Raw genomic sequence first — 19,020 nt, 5'->3', positions numbered from 1 at the left:
TTTTAATTTAATATTTTTATAATTTAAATTTGTATCAAGCAGAAATAATTCCCATTCAATAATTCCCATTCAGAGAATTGTGAGGGTCTGGAACCAACTCCCCAGTAATGTTGTTGAAGCCAACACCCTGGGATCCTTCAAAAAGCTGCTTGATGTGATTCTGGGATCAATAAGCTACTAACAACCAAACGAGCAAGATGGGCCAAATGGCCTCCTCTTGTTTGTAAACTTTCTTATGTTCTTATGTTCTAATATTGATCCACTGCAGTCTTGGCTAGCACAGCATTCAGCTTTCTATTTATCGTTCGCGCACGTGGGAGTATCTGCTAAGCTACGTAACCACATTGGTCATGTGATATGAAAAGCCAGTCCTAAATCTGCTTTGCGTTCATACATATGTTAAGGCCGGCCCTGGTCCCAAATTGCAGGCCCTGGTCCACATCGAAACGGCGGCCTAAATCTTTTCTTTGTTTGAGCATTCACATATGAGAAAAGGCTGTGTGAACGGGGTCTAAGCTACCTGGTATTTTACCAAACTGGGTCTAAGCTACCTGGTGTTTTACTAAATTTCTTGGCACCTAAACATTATTTACTGAACCCAGTAAGTCTGCTTTTTAATAATATTTCCTTACATCACTGATCGGTGCTTTATTTTACACAGGTACCTGTGCATATCTTTCATAAAATCATAAATGTTATTGATTTTATAATGCAAGAGACATACAATCGGCACACACCAAGACACGCTGCTTCCCAAGCATTTTGATTTACATGCTGACTAGTTTCCTAGTGTTGTTGTTGATACTGTGTGGTACCCATCACTGTAAAGGGTACAAGGTACTGTTTATACAGTGATCAGATATAAAAATGAAAGCTTTGCCGTGCTGGTTGCAGGATTGTTTTTGAAGTGTACTTGGACTAGCTGATGGCCATAAACAAATGACACATGATGCCAGATTTTTCACGGTAGTTTGGCTTTTATGAGACCAGGACTTGACAATAATGGAGGTAAAATAAACAAGTTAGGCTTACGTCTACAGAGTTAGGTCAATTGTCTTTTGGAAAACATCTCTGTGCCTAATTGGCAATGGTCCATCAAACAAATTATTGCTGATCACTCTACGTGGCTAGTGCCATTAGCAGATGATTTAAGTGCTAAATCCACATAGCCTGATTATTACTTTGATCATGCCTGCTGTGTCGTTTCATCATTTCTGTATCATTATTAGTGAAGTTGTCAGCTGTTCTCTGACAATAACTTATTCCCAATATGTGCTTCTTACCCTAATACCCTAATGTTCAAGTGTTTCTTCTTTTTTTTCCTTTTTAAATAGTGGGGACCTATAATTCATGGATCATAAAAGACGCCCCTTGCATAGAAGTTACAGCCATTCTAGGCTTTACTGTATTGGCGTAATTAGACACACTTTGTTGGCATTACGCTCATAAGCCAGACAAACTGAAACTACATGTACTGTGCAAGTAGTGTCCATCCCTGTCATTTATGTTCATTCACTTGTTTGTGCATTTTTTAACTAAAAAATTGCTAGTAATATATTACCTTTTACTTGTAAGTTGTATAATGTTGCACTGTGATGTGCAGTTATTTCTAGACAGATCTATCAAATTTAGCCTCTGGAGTGATTTTTTTTTTTGGTTACATTAACCCACCAGTAACCTTTTAATCAAACTTTCAGAAGTGCTGGTAATAGTAACTGCTATGCTGTTCTGCATTCTGATTCCTAGTATGGCTTCCCTTTGTCAGACGGACACCTACATTAAACTATTAAAATGTCAAGCATTTCAGTTGTTTTAAATATACATTTGATTAAGTTAGTTGGTAAGCAAGCAGGTGAGCTACAAAAAACAAAACAAAACTGAAGGCAAAAGTAAAAGCCTATTTGGTGACATGAATTCACTAACGCTTGTAAGCCATCATTTTGTTAGAAAGGGGCTTTGTACAGTAATACCTCTATGTATTTTATTATTACTGTTCCTCAATAGAGGGAACGGGTGGCATTTAGCCTTGAAGGAAACACAATAAAGGCACAGGTAAAAGGTTCAAAGTGCAGGTGTCCATTCTGTGAGACAACAATGCTTCTGTTTGTGCAAGCAGAGCCGTCAGCAGTGCTGGCAGGCTGAATAGCTTGGCTTATCATGCAGCAAAGTACAGCAGGTCAGGGGAACTCTTGGGGGGGGAGATGATTGGCAGTCATGATACACAACTCATTACACAAGCCTTGCAAAACAGAAACATTAGCTGATGCCAGTTGTGCAGGTCCTCAGGGACGGCAGCACTATGCTCCATGAGTATAAAATATTCCACGTTTTAATCACCGATTCTGAATACTCCATGTTTTTATTGTGTGTGTGTGTTTTATTGTTTATTGTATTTATGGAATAGCTTGCTCAAACTTGTGCTGTATTCTACCTTTTTGTTGCTGTTCCTATAGGACACAATGCCTTGTCACAGACATTAAAGGTGCTTATGTGTAAGCCCTTGAAGTGAATCTTCATGGGTGAGCAGACGGTTTGTGGACTAGAACATGTGGGGAAAGGTAACAAGAAGTGGAAATGAATGGCTTTGTGTTTGTAGTTGGCTGACTTGTGGCAACAACTTTTAAATGAAATTGTACTTTTAAGACTGTACATTTCCTGGTCTACTGCTAGCTTTTGAGAATGGGGATACTCCAAGATGTAATCCACAATCTGCTTCCTTAACCAGGTCAATAAATATTCATGACTAGTGATGTCCTTACAACAGGAAAGCCACTGCAGTGTTATTAAACACAAAGCTGTGAAAACAAAGAATGAATCTGATTTCAGTTTGAAACCATTTTAGTATTTTTATTTATTTTTTTCCCATTTACAATTTCAGGTCTGTGACGCACACACACAGTTTATTTTTTTCTGTAAAAGGATATTTTTTATTAAAAAAAATATACACCTATATTAAATGAATTTTTGGATGTGTTTCTTTTTGTCCATTTGCAGTGCCCTGCACCATGACATTGTTATCAGTTCCCTTGTAGCATGACAGGTGTAAAGGATGTGGAACCTTGAATTTTCTCCTAGGCAGAGGCAGTCAGAAAGCACACGTTTACTTCATGTTCAGGACTTACGGCCATTTACTCTTTTGACACCTTTGAGAGAAGTTCTAACCTCAAGAGGGGTTTTACCTTCATCCATGCATTCCCGGTTTCTTATACTAAATTCCCTGTACATATATAGAGATTTCAGAGGTCTACCATAGTATTTATGCTTATTGTAGAGATAATGAATAACATTACTTTGTGTTCTCTGGTTCACAAACACAAGGTGCTTACTATTTGTGTTTAGATTTACTTGACCTAACTAGATTTGCCAGATTAACATAGTTTTCATTAATATTTTTTTAGACTGTGGTCCTTTCACGCTTTGAAACGGGCCCATCGCTTCAGGTTTCAGAACATCTCGCAACAGAACTGAGTAGGCCTATCATACATTATTGACCTAAGAATTTGCAAGACTTTTCAATGTGATCTCTTGTGGTCTCTATAAATAACAAGAAAAAGAAAAAAAAAACATGAAACGCTGCTTCAGGTTAAGCCCCGATATGAGAGTCACTTGCAGCTGGAAAAAGGATTTAAATGCTGTCTGATATCTCAGACTACCGTTGATTAGTATTGATTGCCGAATGAATTGGCCACTTGACTAGAAGCTGAATCAAATAATCCCCTCATTCTTGCCTCACAAATCCATTGTTGGGGAACAATTGACTCAGAAGCTTTGTGCACGCACTGCAACATGATGGAAATTCTGCCGCAGACTGCTTGTAAATTTCTCACCCTCAATATTTTAACAAGTGATTGTTTATATTTAGAATGAGGAAATTGCACTAACAAAGAATTCTGACAAATTGTACAGCACCCGTTGCTGAGTGTAGCAGAAAACATAGATAATATACCTTTAGTTGCAGGGAAATTGATGTTTTCCCAGACAAATCCAGGAATTTACTGAGGCTTGGAATGCCCCCTGTGGTGTGATGATGACACGCTCTGCTGTTTAGCGGCTGGTTCTGTTTCAAAGGGGCTAGCTTGATGGGAATGGTGTAGTGGCACAGTTCCAGTTAAATGAGTACTTGCATGCAGTAAGTAATTGGAGATTGCCACTGGGGGAGTCTGCATGAAAGGCTCAGAATTCTGCATCAGAGGAAGATACCACAATCTTTAAGTATGCTGTTGGATCCCAGTAGCTGGGGTTGGCTGTTTCATCCTTAGACCTTTTCTACATTTGCTCATTTGACAAGCAGTTAAATCCTCACATATAAACCTGGATCTTGTACAGTAAAGTAACATGCCTGGTTTTGTACAGTATGTCCTGTATAGCCATTTTTTACACCAACAATTTTAATTTGTTCAGTTACCTAATGGGAGCAATATATAATATAAAATAAATAAATAGAGTAGGTGTTCTAGTTTAGCATGGCATCTTAATATTTTAACATAATTTATTGCATTGTCAAGAGCATATCACTTTAAATATATTGTATCCCTTCAAATTAAACCATCTTTGTCCCTTTGTCTGTCTATACCTCCTTCAAGTGTGATTTGATACTTCAGGAGTGTTTTGAATGGAAACTGCATGAATGATTGATAATAGGAGGAGAGCTGTTTCAAATCTTCCTGCTCAAAGGCCATCAATAATTTAAAGGACTTGTATGTATTTTGAGCACCACACAAAATGATTTCTCAAGTACATCATATCGGGCTGATAAAATGTTTGCAAATTATACTTAAATGTTTTTAGCTTATAACAAGAGAGGTACTTTTTTATTTATTTTTTAAAATTAGATAAATATGCAATTTATTACACATTTAAAAAATAAAAGGATGTTGTGTGTGTGTAATCTATTATTGCATGAGACTGGATGTACAATTTAATTACATTTGCCTTGGGATGATAATATCAGTTATGTTATGCATATGGAATTTACAGTAGTTGCAAGTCTGTAAAAAAAAAAAAAAAAAGAAAACATTCTTTCAATTAGAAGGATGTAAACATATTTAAATGAACTGTTTGCAAGGAAAGGTGATACAGCTTCTAGCCAACATTATTCAAGTGGGTGACAGTGTGGTATGTTAAGTCATGTCTGCAATACCCTTTCTGTCTTGGCTAACTATGATTGTATTGCTTTTTCTCTACATATAAATCAAGTTTCACAGCCTCAAAGACGTGTGTTGGAGTTCAGCTGTCTGAATTTGATCCAAAAACCTGGAGGAGTGAATGCAGGAATAAGAAACCCGTGTATACTGGGAATACTAATATTAACAGGGTTTGGTGATGTTTGAATTCCTGCTTGACTTGTTTTTGTGTTTTTCAAAGATGCTTTCATTTCAACTCTAGATTATAATAGAAATATCCCAGTTATTGCAATAATGTACTGCTACTCATTTGAAGTGGCTTTGATTTTTGGTATATATATATATATATATATATATATATATATATATATATATATATATATATATATATATATACTAATTAAATAATAGAGTTCAAAAGCACAACACACACATAGCAGGAACTGGCACTTCAGCTGACCTAATGGTGCCTGTGTGTGTGTGTGTGTGTGTGTGTTGGAAGAATCACCAGTGAGTCACAGCACTGGAAGAAGACAAGCTTCAGAGAGTATCAAAGTGGCTGTCGGTCCTCATTTAAAAGAAAAAAAAAACTTGCTGAAGCTGTCACAGTTACAAAGTGCATTTGCCCATGTGGGCACAGAAAAGGGGTTTCAATCCACTGGAAACCTGCTCCTTAATGTACCGTATTCCTTCTCATTTAAGACGCACTTGAGTTTAAGATGCAGCCCAAATTGCCCACCCTCAATTTGAGGTAAAAATAAAACATCAAATAAATATGCGTTTACAAAGATACAACCTCAATTACACATATAGAGGCAGTTTGCGGTCGTCTGCTATCACACAGAGGATTACAGTTATGCGCTGCTTCTCATTTCCAGTCGTGATTACTCAAACCTGTGCTTCTCCCAGTTTGTGAACTGTGGTATTGATTGGCATGTCAAAAAATACGGGGGTCGGATCAGCATTTCCGATCTGTCCAAGCTGGTACTGTTTGTTAGAAATGCTGAAATTGTAAAAGCTTCTCTTTTGAATTCCTCAGGAAGCTAATGCCGCTTCTTTTTAAATGACTGCCTTTATGTCATTGGTGATTCGAGATCGGGCAGGAACGTTTTGGTTGGTCTTTTCTCAGCAGTAAGTCACATTGCCGCTTGTGTATTCGGACAGTAATGTCTTTGTTTGTCTTTTCTGGGCAGTCAGTCACGTTGCTGTTTGTGTTCTTGGGTAGTCACGTCTTTTGTTGGTGATTTTAATACACCACTGTACTCTAACTGAAGACGCAGGTTATTTTTGAGAAGCAAAAGTGCATCTTAAATTTGAAAAGGAATACAGTAGTTCATAAAAATGTTATTCACCTTTTTGTTTTCCATAAAATCTGAAACAGTTTGTGTTTGTGTGTGAAATATGCAGAAATATGCAGAATTACCTACTTTGTTATAGTTTATAGTTGAGGAGCAGATCTTCTGGAACAATTATAGGGATTGCTGTTCCTAACTACCTTCAAGTACATGCCTCATATGTTAATAGATGTATCTAGAATTGCATCTGAAAACTTAACAATGCCCCAGCCTATATTCCTGAGCTGGTCAGATACAGCTGGGTCCACCCTCCAGATCTACTATTTTCCTACCCTGTATTTTTAAGCTACAGGGAGAGGTAACTGATGACAATTATCTTGCTCTCTTATCCAGGTACTGAAACATGCCTCTTCACCGGGAACATTGTCACAGTTGCTGTTAAAAATAATGGCGGTAGGCAGTGATAAGCACAGTTTGCGTCATACAGCACACACATGTCTAGAGGAGGAGATTATTGCCAGTTGTTTATTTTTGATTTCACGTTTCATTTTGATCCCTTCCAGTCATGTGATATAAATATAAAGCACAACTTGGTGGAGGTAATAATTCAGCACTCCCTGTCATGTTTCCTATAAATACAGAACATTGCATCCTGAAGCAGGAATTTGAATCAAAGTTTTTCTAATAGTTTGCATGATATCGTTATCAAAAGCATCGTCTTGTACTACATGTTTGAAACACACTAACTGCAGATGAAACAGAAGCAATATAAACATGTTTTTTCATGTCTTTATACCTTGACCCTTTTTTCTTCAGTTTTTGGAAATAAGATTGATGTAGTGTATTTTTATTTTGCCTGAGGTCTTTCATATCAAGTGCTTAGATCAAAGCCTTTCCGGAGGAAACTTCAGTATACCGTTGAAAAATGATGAACTTTTTCTCTATGGAAACTGCTTAGTATATGGCATTGCCTTCTAAGAACTCTTTAAGCATAAAAAGGGTAGCATTTTTTTCTAAAAAGAAGTTACACCCATAGTGAGCTGTTTAGCAATTCCAACACAACAACTGTTATTCAGCGCAATAACTATTGTTCTTAGTTCTAACCAGGGAGTTAAGTGTATGGCTGTCCATTTAACTGCTAGTATTGCAGTTTGTTGGTTTACCAAATTAAATAATACATGAATGGCCAGGGGATTGTTTTTCGTTTTGTTTTGGTATTTTCTTCGTTCTTTTTCAGTGCAGTCCTCTTCTCTAAGCAATGTATTACATGTTTTAATGACAATTAGAGACAAGTATTGCCTTCTAAAATACTGAATTCTGCCATAAAGTTGTCATTAAGGCAAAAGTGTGGAGGTGGGGGTTGGGGGGTTGGGGGGGTGGGTGAAATTAGAGGCATTATTGCAGAGGGAGTATTTTTAACATTAGTTAGATTACGTTTACAATTAGGCATGCTTAAAATTCAAAGACAGCACACAGCCACAATAAAGAATCACATTTAACATATTTAATGACTGGTGAAATACAAGTCAAAGATGCTGTAGTATGTCCAATATTTTGTCACTTCAAATATTTTCAAACAACAAACATTACACTTTTAAAGCTGCAGTCTCCAGTGCAAAACCACATCATGAAAAACCACATTGGTAGGTGAAAAAAAAAAAATATCGCTATATTTAAAAAATAATATATAAACACGTGAAATTTTCGGTCGACTAAAATAAAGGGCTTTACATAATCTCTGCAAGTAAGAAATTGCAGTGTCCAATGTGAAAACACAACACGAAATAATAAATTAACATCAAAGTAGCACTATAATATTAAAAAAAAAAATCCAAAATATGGATTTAACGTAACAGGAAAGTGTAATCGATCAGACCGCGGAGTCTGTATCTGATGTGATCCGAAACCTCCAAACTCTATCTGAATCAAACATAACCCTAACCCTAACCCTGAATCATTCAATGCACAGAGCAACTATTTCTAGGCAATTTTTTCTACGCACATGAGCCGTGATTTTTACCTTATTTGCACATTATTATTTAAAACCGGACGTTAATGGTGAAAATTTTGACATTCAGCTAAAAGTTGTGGTGGGCATTGACTCAGCAGAAATCAGTAATAAAAGATATTCATTTAAAATGGTATGCAACAGGAATTTCAAATTAATAGCATCCTGCATGCAATTTAGTGAGTTCATTCATTTAACCTGTGGTTAATTAATCACCCCGAGCAGATCGCATGATAAGCCATTCTAATGAAGTGTAGGAGCATTATAAGCAGTAGGCAAAATGGAAAATAATATTTTGCTTCACACCATGTGGTTTTGTTTGGGCTTACAGCCGGCACTGGTTTGGGAGGCATTTATTTTTATTAGTTTTTTGTGTGTATTTGAGTGTTGTGTTTTCAACACTGGTGCTTTTTTGATGCTGATTTGAAAGCTTGAAAATAGATTCAGACAGTAGCTGGAGTTCTTTACAGTCCAGTCCTCTTTTCTTAGTTACACTGAAATTCCTATAAATTACCCTTTCATTTTCATTGAAAAATGCACACCGTGGCTTGAGTGACAAGTAATGTGAGTTTCTTTTGATGTATATGTATATGTGTGTGTAATATATATATATATATATATATATATATATATATATATATATATATATATATATAGCCTTAAAGTTGCTACAGTTATTTGGTTTTCATACCAGGTGCCTGTAGTGTCAAAGAGAACAATGTGAAATAAAAACATAATGGCTGTTGTCCATCCACTGTATGGCTTATAAAAAAAAAACATTTCATATTATATTTCAGAATGCATTAACACTAGAACCGCCACGGCAGTCATTTTGACGGTTTGATATTTTCAAATTTAAATTACTCTGTGTGTCTTAATGCTACGTGGTTGTCCGTTTTATGACTTTTCCTAAAATCATGTATTAAATATCCTGACGGCATTTGAAAGGCAGGATAAAGAAAATAAGCAAGTTATAATTCCACCCGCCTAGAACCGCCAGAGCAATACATGCTTTTATTTTGAATATAATCTAAAATTTCTATTTATTTTTTTTAAATAAATATACAAGCCTATTGTTATCTCTGCTGGACCTGGCAGCTACCAATTCCCTTGTTTTGTAAAAGGAATGCACCGGGGAAAATATCAGTAGGAGAGATTTCATCTTGAAGTTAGCCACAGCGCATCGGCAGAAACATTTCGATCAGAAAACTGCAAAGCAGCAGGCTGCTGCAGCTCAACCTGGATTCAGTGCTACACAGAGTGGCACACGCAGAGAAAACATATGTTACTTTCGTTTAAAATTAAAAATACATTTGTTTTTACAGTTTTGTATGTACATATAACTGTTTACACCTGTATACACACTAATTTCGTTTGAAATGTTTATTGTTGCTTTTCATTTTTTGAAGTAGTGCTTTGTATGTGATGTTAGAAAATAAACCCTTTTATGTTTAATTCTTTATTTAAATATGGTGTTTCGGCTGTGCAGATGTTTGATATGACGTGCTTCAATAAAACTTGAGTTGTATCCGACAGTGTGTTATTCATTTTAATATTGATGTTGTTTAAAATGTAACCGTTACAATGACTTCCTGCAGTGGTTCTAGTGTTAAAGCTGTGTTTTGTATGAAACATAATGGCCTGTTTTATTATTTTTTGTTTTATTTCACCCTAGTTTACAAGAAGGAAAATGTATATTGGTGTCAAATGAATTTGGAATTGTAAAAAACACACTCAAACTACTGGACATTGGTCCCATACTGCAAGGAGGAATGCTATAAGACTTCTGTAAACCAGGTCCTTGGAGACACTCAAGTACAATATTGTGTCTTTCACAGTGTCCTCTGCTTGACACATTTCAAAATGTATTTACTAAATATTCCTCAGGATTTAAAGAGAAACAAGGGGTCTGTTTACCTCTGTTTATTCTGATGGGGGTTTCTGCCTGGGGTGATTTTTGTAGACCTGTGCATTAACATTACTGCCTGCTATAAAAAATATAGTGGAATGAGGTTTGAGGAAAATCAGGTTTATTTATTTTAGCGCTGCATCTTATTAGATCAATCAAATCTCCACCATCCTTATGGATTTTTGAAAATCATTTTATTTAGAACTCCTGTATTAAAATGATCTGAGGGTGGTCACCTTAACGTAACCATGTGTGGTCATAGAGAAAGGAGGTGGCATCTTATGTTTTTGGATATTAGTTTAAATGTTATTCTAGTCTCACTATTACATGTCCAGAACCTTTACCTAGGGTATTTTTTTTTTTTTTATCAATATGTGTTATCACAAAGCAGATAATTGATGAATTTATTAAAGGTTCAATGTAAATCATGTATACCCATGTGTAAATATATCCATTTGTTTTAATGCACCTTTTGTCTTCACTGCTCTTTAAAACCTGCTGTACAGGAAGATGAATCCCAGTTGATTTTACCTCAATCCAATCCATATGTGTAGTTGCCTTTTATTATTCAAAGATGTGTGATGGGTTTTTCATCCTAATTAAGCTTTGTCATCATACTAAGTGCATTTTTTTTTTTTTTTTTTTTTTTTTTTTGGGGGGGGCTAAATTTCAGAAGTACTGCTTCTGCTTGCTATCCATAAATTCTCCCAACTTGTTGAGATTTAGATCCAGGGATGGAATTAAGACTTCCATTGCATATCAGTTTGATCCATTTCTGGTTTTACTATGAGTTTTTAATAAGAGACACCTGAGCTTGTTACCTATACACTGTGGCTAATCAAGCTCTTAGTAAAACCTGGAATGGGTGAAAGTTCTATTCATAGGAGTCTTTTTTTTCCATCCGTGGTTAGATCTAATGCAAATACTAGTCCTCCACCATTGTAAGAGACAAACCATTAAAATTCTTATTCAGTAGCAATTGCCTAGAAAAGAGCTTCTTCTGAAGATGAATTCATTAAATTTGACACTGATAACACCAATAGGTCGCCTAGTCCTTCTGTATGAATTTCGTACATCAGGTTGGGGTGGGTTGAAAAAAAGGAAGAGCTGCAGGAATGTTTTCTTGAAAAATTCATCGGTGTATATAACTTGTAAGGCATTTTTGTGATCCATATGCATCAGCCAGGACTTGCTGGTAGTGCCTTTTTTTAGCACACAATCAACAGTAAGAGGGCTGAAACTGTTGCCTTTTCCAAGAGACTGATACAGTTGAAACAAAAGAGAATTGAGCAGATACAAATGATCTGTGTCTAGCTAAGTGGGGCTTAACTTGAAGCCTTAAAAAGGGAAATGTTGTGAACCGACTTAGAAAAATAAAAGGCAACTAATGACTCAATAGCCCCCTCTAGATTAAACCCTCTGCTTTTAATTCATCCAATTATTAGTATAAATGTAATCATTTACACTGGTTTTGCCAGGGAGCTTTTTTGTATCTGTGTAAAAAGGTTAACTAGATTAACCAGATAATGAATTACTTCAGAGGCTTGTGTTTACACTGTATTTCAACACAGTTTACTGTGAAAGATTGGCCACAGGCATTAGACTTGTAAAGCACACCAGATGTTTGAAGGCATATAGGTTAAAGTTCCTTGATTTCCAGTGGCATAGGAAGACACCTTCCTGACCAAGGACGATCTTGCAAATTGTATCCTGTAACTACTAATCAGTACAGAACAAATCAGTCCTAATGGTTTAACAAAGTTCTATGATCATCATGTACTGGATTGTTTTTTTTTTTTTTTTCTTTCAACCTTCGTTGCTTCATATAAATGTCTGTTTTGAATTTTTTTCTGAACAATCGAGGCTCCTATTCACAAATCTTTTAAAGTCTGTTTTGGCAGATGATTGAAGAATCATTGGTTATGAATACAGAAATAGCCGTACAAGAACGTAAGTAAATACAGAAATAGCCATACAAGAATGTAAACAAACTGGTAATACAACAAGGAATGTTTAAGGCCCTGTCAACACTACATAACTGATCTCAGAACCGTACTCAAACGTTTTAATTAATCCAGCTCAAAGAGTCCATGCTAAAGTACCGTTTCATGTCAGGCTTATTGTGTACAAACACTATTGAAATCCTAGCAGTGCAATGGACTGTGGGACTTAATACAATAGTATCCCACCATGCACTATCTGTTTACAACCTTGCAAATATGGAGCCCATGCCCACGGAAGACATAGTGCTGCTTAGCATGAACGTTATGGGTTTGTTTCTTAAAAACAAGGTATCAGTGATGGAGAAGGCAGCAACCGTCTCACCATAGGCAAGCCTTGCATAGGCTCTGTCAACATGCCATGAATAGGAATTTTATTCTACAAAGTATACTTCTTTGGGCTTGCATTACGATTAGCTCCGCTGAGCGATCAATTTTGGCAAAGCCGCGAACAAGTGTGTGATGGGAAATGATAGTTCTTTGCACCTGGGTTAGCAACTTCCTTATGACGAGGCAGACGTTTAATACATTTAATATGTATGTACAGTTGTCAGACAGCATTAGTCGCGGGCGCGTACACACCTTCGTATCCCAATCGGGGTGGAAATGCGAGTGGCAATACTGTGACGTTTAGCAAGAAATGTGGAGTATCGAACTCTCTCGTGCCAAAACTTCAGAAAGCATTTTGGGATAGGGAGGATACACAAAAAATGTAGTTTCATGCTTCTGACAAACGGCACTACCTGATGTGATCTAATTTAGAACCAGACTCAAGACTACCCCCCCGAGGTGGTCTTGAGTCCAGTTCTCGAGTACCGTATTAAATGCTGCGTAGTGTAGACGCTAACCGTATTTAGCACTTTTAAGCCGGTTTAAAGGCATAGTGTGGACAGGGCCTTAGAATGAAGACGAGTGTCACCCAATAATCACATTACTTTAAAATTGAATTTGTTTGTGAGAAACAGAAGCGTTCAAGCACGAAATATATTTTTTTTCTTCTTTTAATAGAAGGTCTAGAAATGAATCGACATTTTTACTGTGACTTGCACGGGGTAAATGAATCGCTTAATAAGAAATCAGGGAAGTGTGCACAGCATGAAGCAAATTACCTGCATTAGCATTGCAAAATGCTGCATAATTTGCAGTTACTGCTATGCAGACCTTTGAAAGAGCAGCTATAGCTAATTGCTGCCTAACTGTTTCCTGGTTACTTGAAGGAATGATCTTATGAACATATTACAAATGAAAGAGTTTTAAAACCAGGATTTGTATCCTTTTTATTGTACATCACATCAATTTTATGAAAAAAAGCACTGCTGCTCCTAGGTGAATGCTCACTTTATGAAATTGGGAATCATGGTTTCCACATTAAAATGGTCAGAATTCTCTCCATGTGAGGAGAGATTGCCTTCAGAACAAAGCTTCTGCACATATTTGCTAAGAGCTAAATGAAAAATAATGTGTTAGCTTAGAAACCTGTTTTTCCACTCTGCAACACCACTGCTGTATTGTACTTGATGTACTGTACCAGCCAGTATTTACTTAGCAATTATTTATTTTCTCTCTGTAGTGAAAAACAATCAAGATGTTCAAAAAAGCCACTGGAAAAGAAATCGGTGTCATTTTATAGAAGTATATTGTATAAAAAGGAACAGATTGCATGCAAGTGTAGAAATGCTATAAAGATTACCTATGTGCTTAGGTTGCTTTCCAGTCATTACTAAGGAGGTACGGTGCATTTAATAGGAGGGTTTTATTGCTGCCTCCCATTTATTCAGCTTGGTTTACACTGCATTGTGCAAAGCACACTCCAATAACAGAATTAGATAAACATCCCATTTCAGTGATGCTGCAAACATGTCACAATGAAATCCTAATGGTAGGCAGCTCCTAATTTGAGCCTGTTACTTTGCTGTGGAACACATGCTCCTATAAAGTATAATAGATGTTTGTTGCTATCAAACTAGTTGTTGTTAAGAGCTGAATTCTGTTGTACACCATGACACATTTCATTTGATTGTTGTATTAAAGGGTAATCATTGGGTCAGCTTTAGTTAGGTCCTTTAGTTTAGTCTTTAGTTAAATCCATGTTTGGAAACATAGTCTGTGTAAAACTGCTTCCTATTCATTTTAAAAGTGACATTGTGTGCTTTTCATAATATTGTTAATATGATAAAACAAATCAGAAAGACCATACGATAATATAAGAAAAATATGTTTATTGTCTACGTTCTTTTGAAGATGAGTTTTTTTTGCTGTTCTGGGCACTGTGTCAAGATTTTAGATTTCCTTTTAAAGGAAAAAGGTATGAAATGCATATTCTGTGGTTCTTGGAGGTAAATAATTGTTTGTTCTGTTTATGGGTTTAAAGTTATTATTCACATTTTAGTTCCAGTACATCTATATCTGCCCAAATAGAAAACAGTATTCCTGCAGATAACTTGCTTGGTTGTGGTTCTGCTGTGCACATATAAACTGACTTACACAAGTTCTATAATATGTTATGAACATGCAACACCCTTTCTAATTAAGTGTAGGACAAAGTAGGATTGTGGCCCAGTCAAATCCATGAAGACACTTGCATCACGTATCTGTAATTGGGATGTATTTTTGTGGTTCATGAATAGTAGATATTGCTCTGTATCTGCAGGGGTTCAAATAACTGGTCTTAACTAAGGACCCAATTCTCTAAAATGAGAACTACTTCAAAAGCAGCTTGGTTTGAACTAAGGGCCACTTTAGATATAATGGCACATTTTCACACTGAGCAACATCATGTTAGCAGACATAAAAATGATTTGCTTACCATGGCTATTGTAACTATGGGTTTCTTGATTCCATGAGGACCCAATTAAACTTAAAGACCTTCTCTGGAGGAATGAATATCCACATATATTTTAAGCCTGAAGTGTAAGGAGTTTTGAGATTTGCTTGTTGTTATAAAATATAATAGGATCGTCATGTGACAATTCAAAATAACGTTGAAGAATATATTGTGCGATGTAACATTAAAAACACATCTTCAGAACAGACTGTCAGACATGTACAAGTGGAAGTGCATATTTGAGTGTGCGCATTACAGTGTCATTGGAATGGAATAGTTGCCTAATAGTGTGGATTCTTTTTTATCAGATATGTACCCAAGATAATAGCTATGCACGTATTGTTTGTCATGGCTTAAAGTAAATCCGGCAGTGGAAAAAACCTGTAGCAGCTACAGTAGTTTGCTAATATAGAGATTAAATACAATGGGGTGTATATAACCCATCATAATGGGTTGCATACTGAACTGTATACATTCCATATTTTGTAATGTCATATTTATAGTCTATGAAAAATAGTTAACACTTACAGTTCTACTTTGTTATAAAGCTGCCTTTATACTGTGGGATTGGTTATAAAATAGTATGGTCATGGATTCTATTTACTCCTTAATTCCAATAACACTTGCATTCCTGTTACTAGGTGAAACACACATCGCATGGTCTTTCAACTATGGATCTAACTACAGCATTATAAAGCGGGAGGACTGCAGTATTATGGCTAAGATTGTCAAGCTATGCATTTGTGAAGCTTTTGTCCTTGCATTAAATAACACTATAGAATGATATTGCTGAACTATTTTTCTTTTGGTTCTGGAAGACTACAGGAAATGTATTTATTATTTTTATTTTTTCTTAACTTAGAAGTGACCACTTATTTTTATTTATCCCCCCCCCCCCCCCCCCCAATTTGGAATGTCCAATTCTGTTTTTTCTCCTCACCGCAGAGAGTCCCCACATTGCACAGATGTTCAGAAGGCGTGTGAGCGTCCTCCGATCTCACAAAACCAGAATTGCTTTTACGCCGAGCAATCCAGAGCAGAGTGGCAGGCTTTTTATCCACTCTGAATGTGCTTGGTGTCTGGCCAGTAGTGTTCGCTGTTGCGTGATGAGGAGAAGGAATCCCTGCCGGTTTCTCATCCACTACCCCGGGAGCGTCGGAGACAATGTAACGCCCCCTTCGGAGTCCTCTTTGCACAGCCCAGACGTGAACTGGCAGCATCCAAGCTGTATGACTCATCCTGCGCTCCCAGCGGCAGCACTTTAACTGGATGAGCCACTCGGGGACCCCAGGAAATGAACTTGAGTATTCTGCTCACGAGCAGGTTGCTAACAAAAATATCAGACGCAGTTTTTTTTTACCAATTAACACTGGTTTCCTCGTAACATGACCACTCCTGTTATTGAGATAGATGTTGTCACACCCAGAACACTATAATCTGGCTATGTAATGGTGCATAAGGGTATGTTATCCATACATTTGTCGCCTTGCTTTCCAGAAAAGCTTCTCTGATAAATTTCTCTCAGGCATACTCCCCCTTGAATGTCATTCATCGTCTGCCCCTAGCAGCTTTATTATTTGAGTCTGTCTTTGTCTGGGATCACAAGCTCCTTTTACAAGTTGCTGCTAAATTGTATTATTATACTTAAACAAATCAATTTTGTTGCAGTTTTTTCCTGTCATTATGAACTGTTTGCAGTTTGGAGTTCATTGATTTTTCACAACCCTGGAAAAACAGTTGATGAATAGTAGAGGTGTCTCGAGAGAGTCTTGTTTTAATGAGAGCCCCCCCCCCCCCCACACACACACACACACACACACACAGACACACACTCACTCACTCCTCTGTACTGAAGCTACGGCTCCAGCTTGGGAAGAAAGCTGCCTACATTCTTAAAATGAAAAAATAAAAATAAAATAGAGGCCACAAGGGATCAGGATCTCCCACTGAACACAAAATTATACTTTGTGGTTTGGAGAACATTATAGCAAGCATTAGCTTTGCTCTATCAACCAAGGTATGAACTCTGAAGCTCTAGGAAGCCTTTTCTACATAGTACAGCACATGTAACCACTGCTACCTCTTAAAGTGACATTTAGAATTGAAATTAGACAGTATATGATGACTTTTGCCAGTTCCCAGTATATGTTATTGCATATATCCCCTAAGAATTGCCATTCGTCATGTTAAATACTGTTTTATTTATCCTTTTGTTGTTTGATACTTGAAAGCGTTAATTTACATACTGCCTGATTTTTAAATATATGGGTACACATTAACAGGGGAATTTAATTACTTCTCATGATTGACAGCAGCATGAGACTAAGTAATGCAAAGATGTATTCTGTTTCCTTTTTTTTGCCCATATGGTGAACTGTTACTGTCTTCCCATGCTGCATATAGAACTTCAAATGTAAATAGTGATTAGTCATCCTTTCATTGTCTTTGAGGATGCTGATTGGTCACTCAAGTAAACTAGAGGTACCAGTACATTTGTCTGATTCATTGTTACTGTTGGTGCACACTTAACAAGTCAACAATAATTAAAAATAATATATTTTTCTTTAACAAGCTTGCCATTAGAGCAAAAGTGGTGTGCTCTTAGATAGTAGAATATGTAGCAAAAGGTTGAAACCTGCTGGGCACGTTGTTGTTACTGGTATACAAACCTCTTGCCTATATGGTAGAAATTCTGTATCTGATATTTGTAGCTGTTTGGGAACTTGTTTCTGCACTGCTGTTTTTATCTATAGATTTAAAAAGTTTACAGATTCAAGAGTAACTAATTTTCCAGAACATTTATTTCTTCATAACAGAGTTTCTTGAGAATTATAACTGGGAAGCCAGAAGTATTAATTATTGCAGTATTACGTTTTAAACACTTTTTCACCCTGTTGTCATATTGAAGATTATTTGAGGATCCATCTGGGATGGGGGATCTTAAAGTATTGCAGACTGTATTAATCCCTGTGCACATACCCAATGGAAGAAGAAAAGTTTGAACCGTGGGTGTGCTTCAGCTGCCTGGTTCTAATTTTGCCTTTGTGCCAACCTCTCAGCAGTTTCATCTCCACTCTGGCACACACTTGCCGATTCTTCCTGAGCAACATCCGAAGAATCCGACCCTTCCTCACCAACTATGCTACCCAGCTCCTGGTCCAGGCCCTGGTACTCTCCCGCCTAGACTACTGCAACTCCCTCCTGGCTGGCCTCCCTGCGTCCGCCACCCGTCCGCTCCAGCTCATCCAGAACTCTGCTGCCCGCCTGGTGTTCTCTCTGCCTCGCTTCGCCCACGCTACTCCACTACTCCGCTCACTCCACTGGCTCCCGATCACCGCTCACATCCAGTTCAAGACTCTTGTACTAGCCTACAGATGTCTTGACCAGACTGCAATCTGACAAGTGTTTAACCTGTAGTATTTTGTATTTAATCATATCCTGATGTAACTATCACTATTTAATCATATCCTGATGTAACTATCACTATTATCTGCTGTATTATTGAATTGTGGTTTGTCACACTTGAACAAATGTTATTGTATTTCTTGCTTTTATTGTATTACTTGTATTGTAACACTTGAAATGTATTTGCTTACGATTGTAAGTCGCCCTGGATAAGGGCGTCTGCTAAGAAATAAATAATAATAATAATAATTGGTGCCCTCTGCATGTCATTAAAGGCCAAACCCGAAATACCCTGGTCTGTTATTAGGGGAGTAGTAACACTGTTGACTATTTATATTTGAAATTCCGTGTCATGTGGACACTAAACATCATGACTAGAACCCCTTTCACAAAGAGTTATTAATGCTTAAAGCCGGCATTGAAGCAGCATGGATCAATAAAATAGACCCTCTTGTG

General features: G+C 37.0%; 1 protein-coding gene across 9 annotated transcripts in view; it reads left to right on the top strand.

The window, feature by feature from the left end:
• The window catches only part of LOC117415618 (zinc finger MIZ domain-containing protein 1-like), a 154,540-nt gene that overhangs the window by 19,660 nt on the left and 115,860 nt on the right, over window positions 1-19,020 (top strand). The window lies entirely within an intron of this gene.

This window comes from Acipenser ruthenus, chromosome 7 (genome assembly GCF_902713425.1).
Source record: "Acipenser ruthenus chromosome 7, fAciRut3.2 maternal haplotype, whole genome shotgun sequence".
Lineage (NCBI taxonomy): Eukaryota > Metazoa > Chordata > Actinopteri > Acipenseriformes > Acipenseridae > Acipenser > Acipenser ruthenus.
This window is presented reverse-complemented; position numbering and strand designations above follow the sequence as displayed.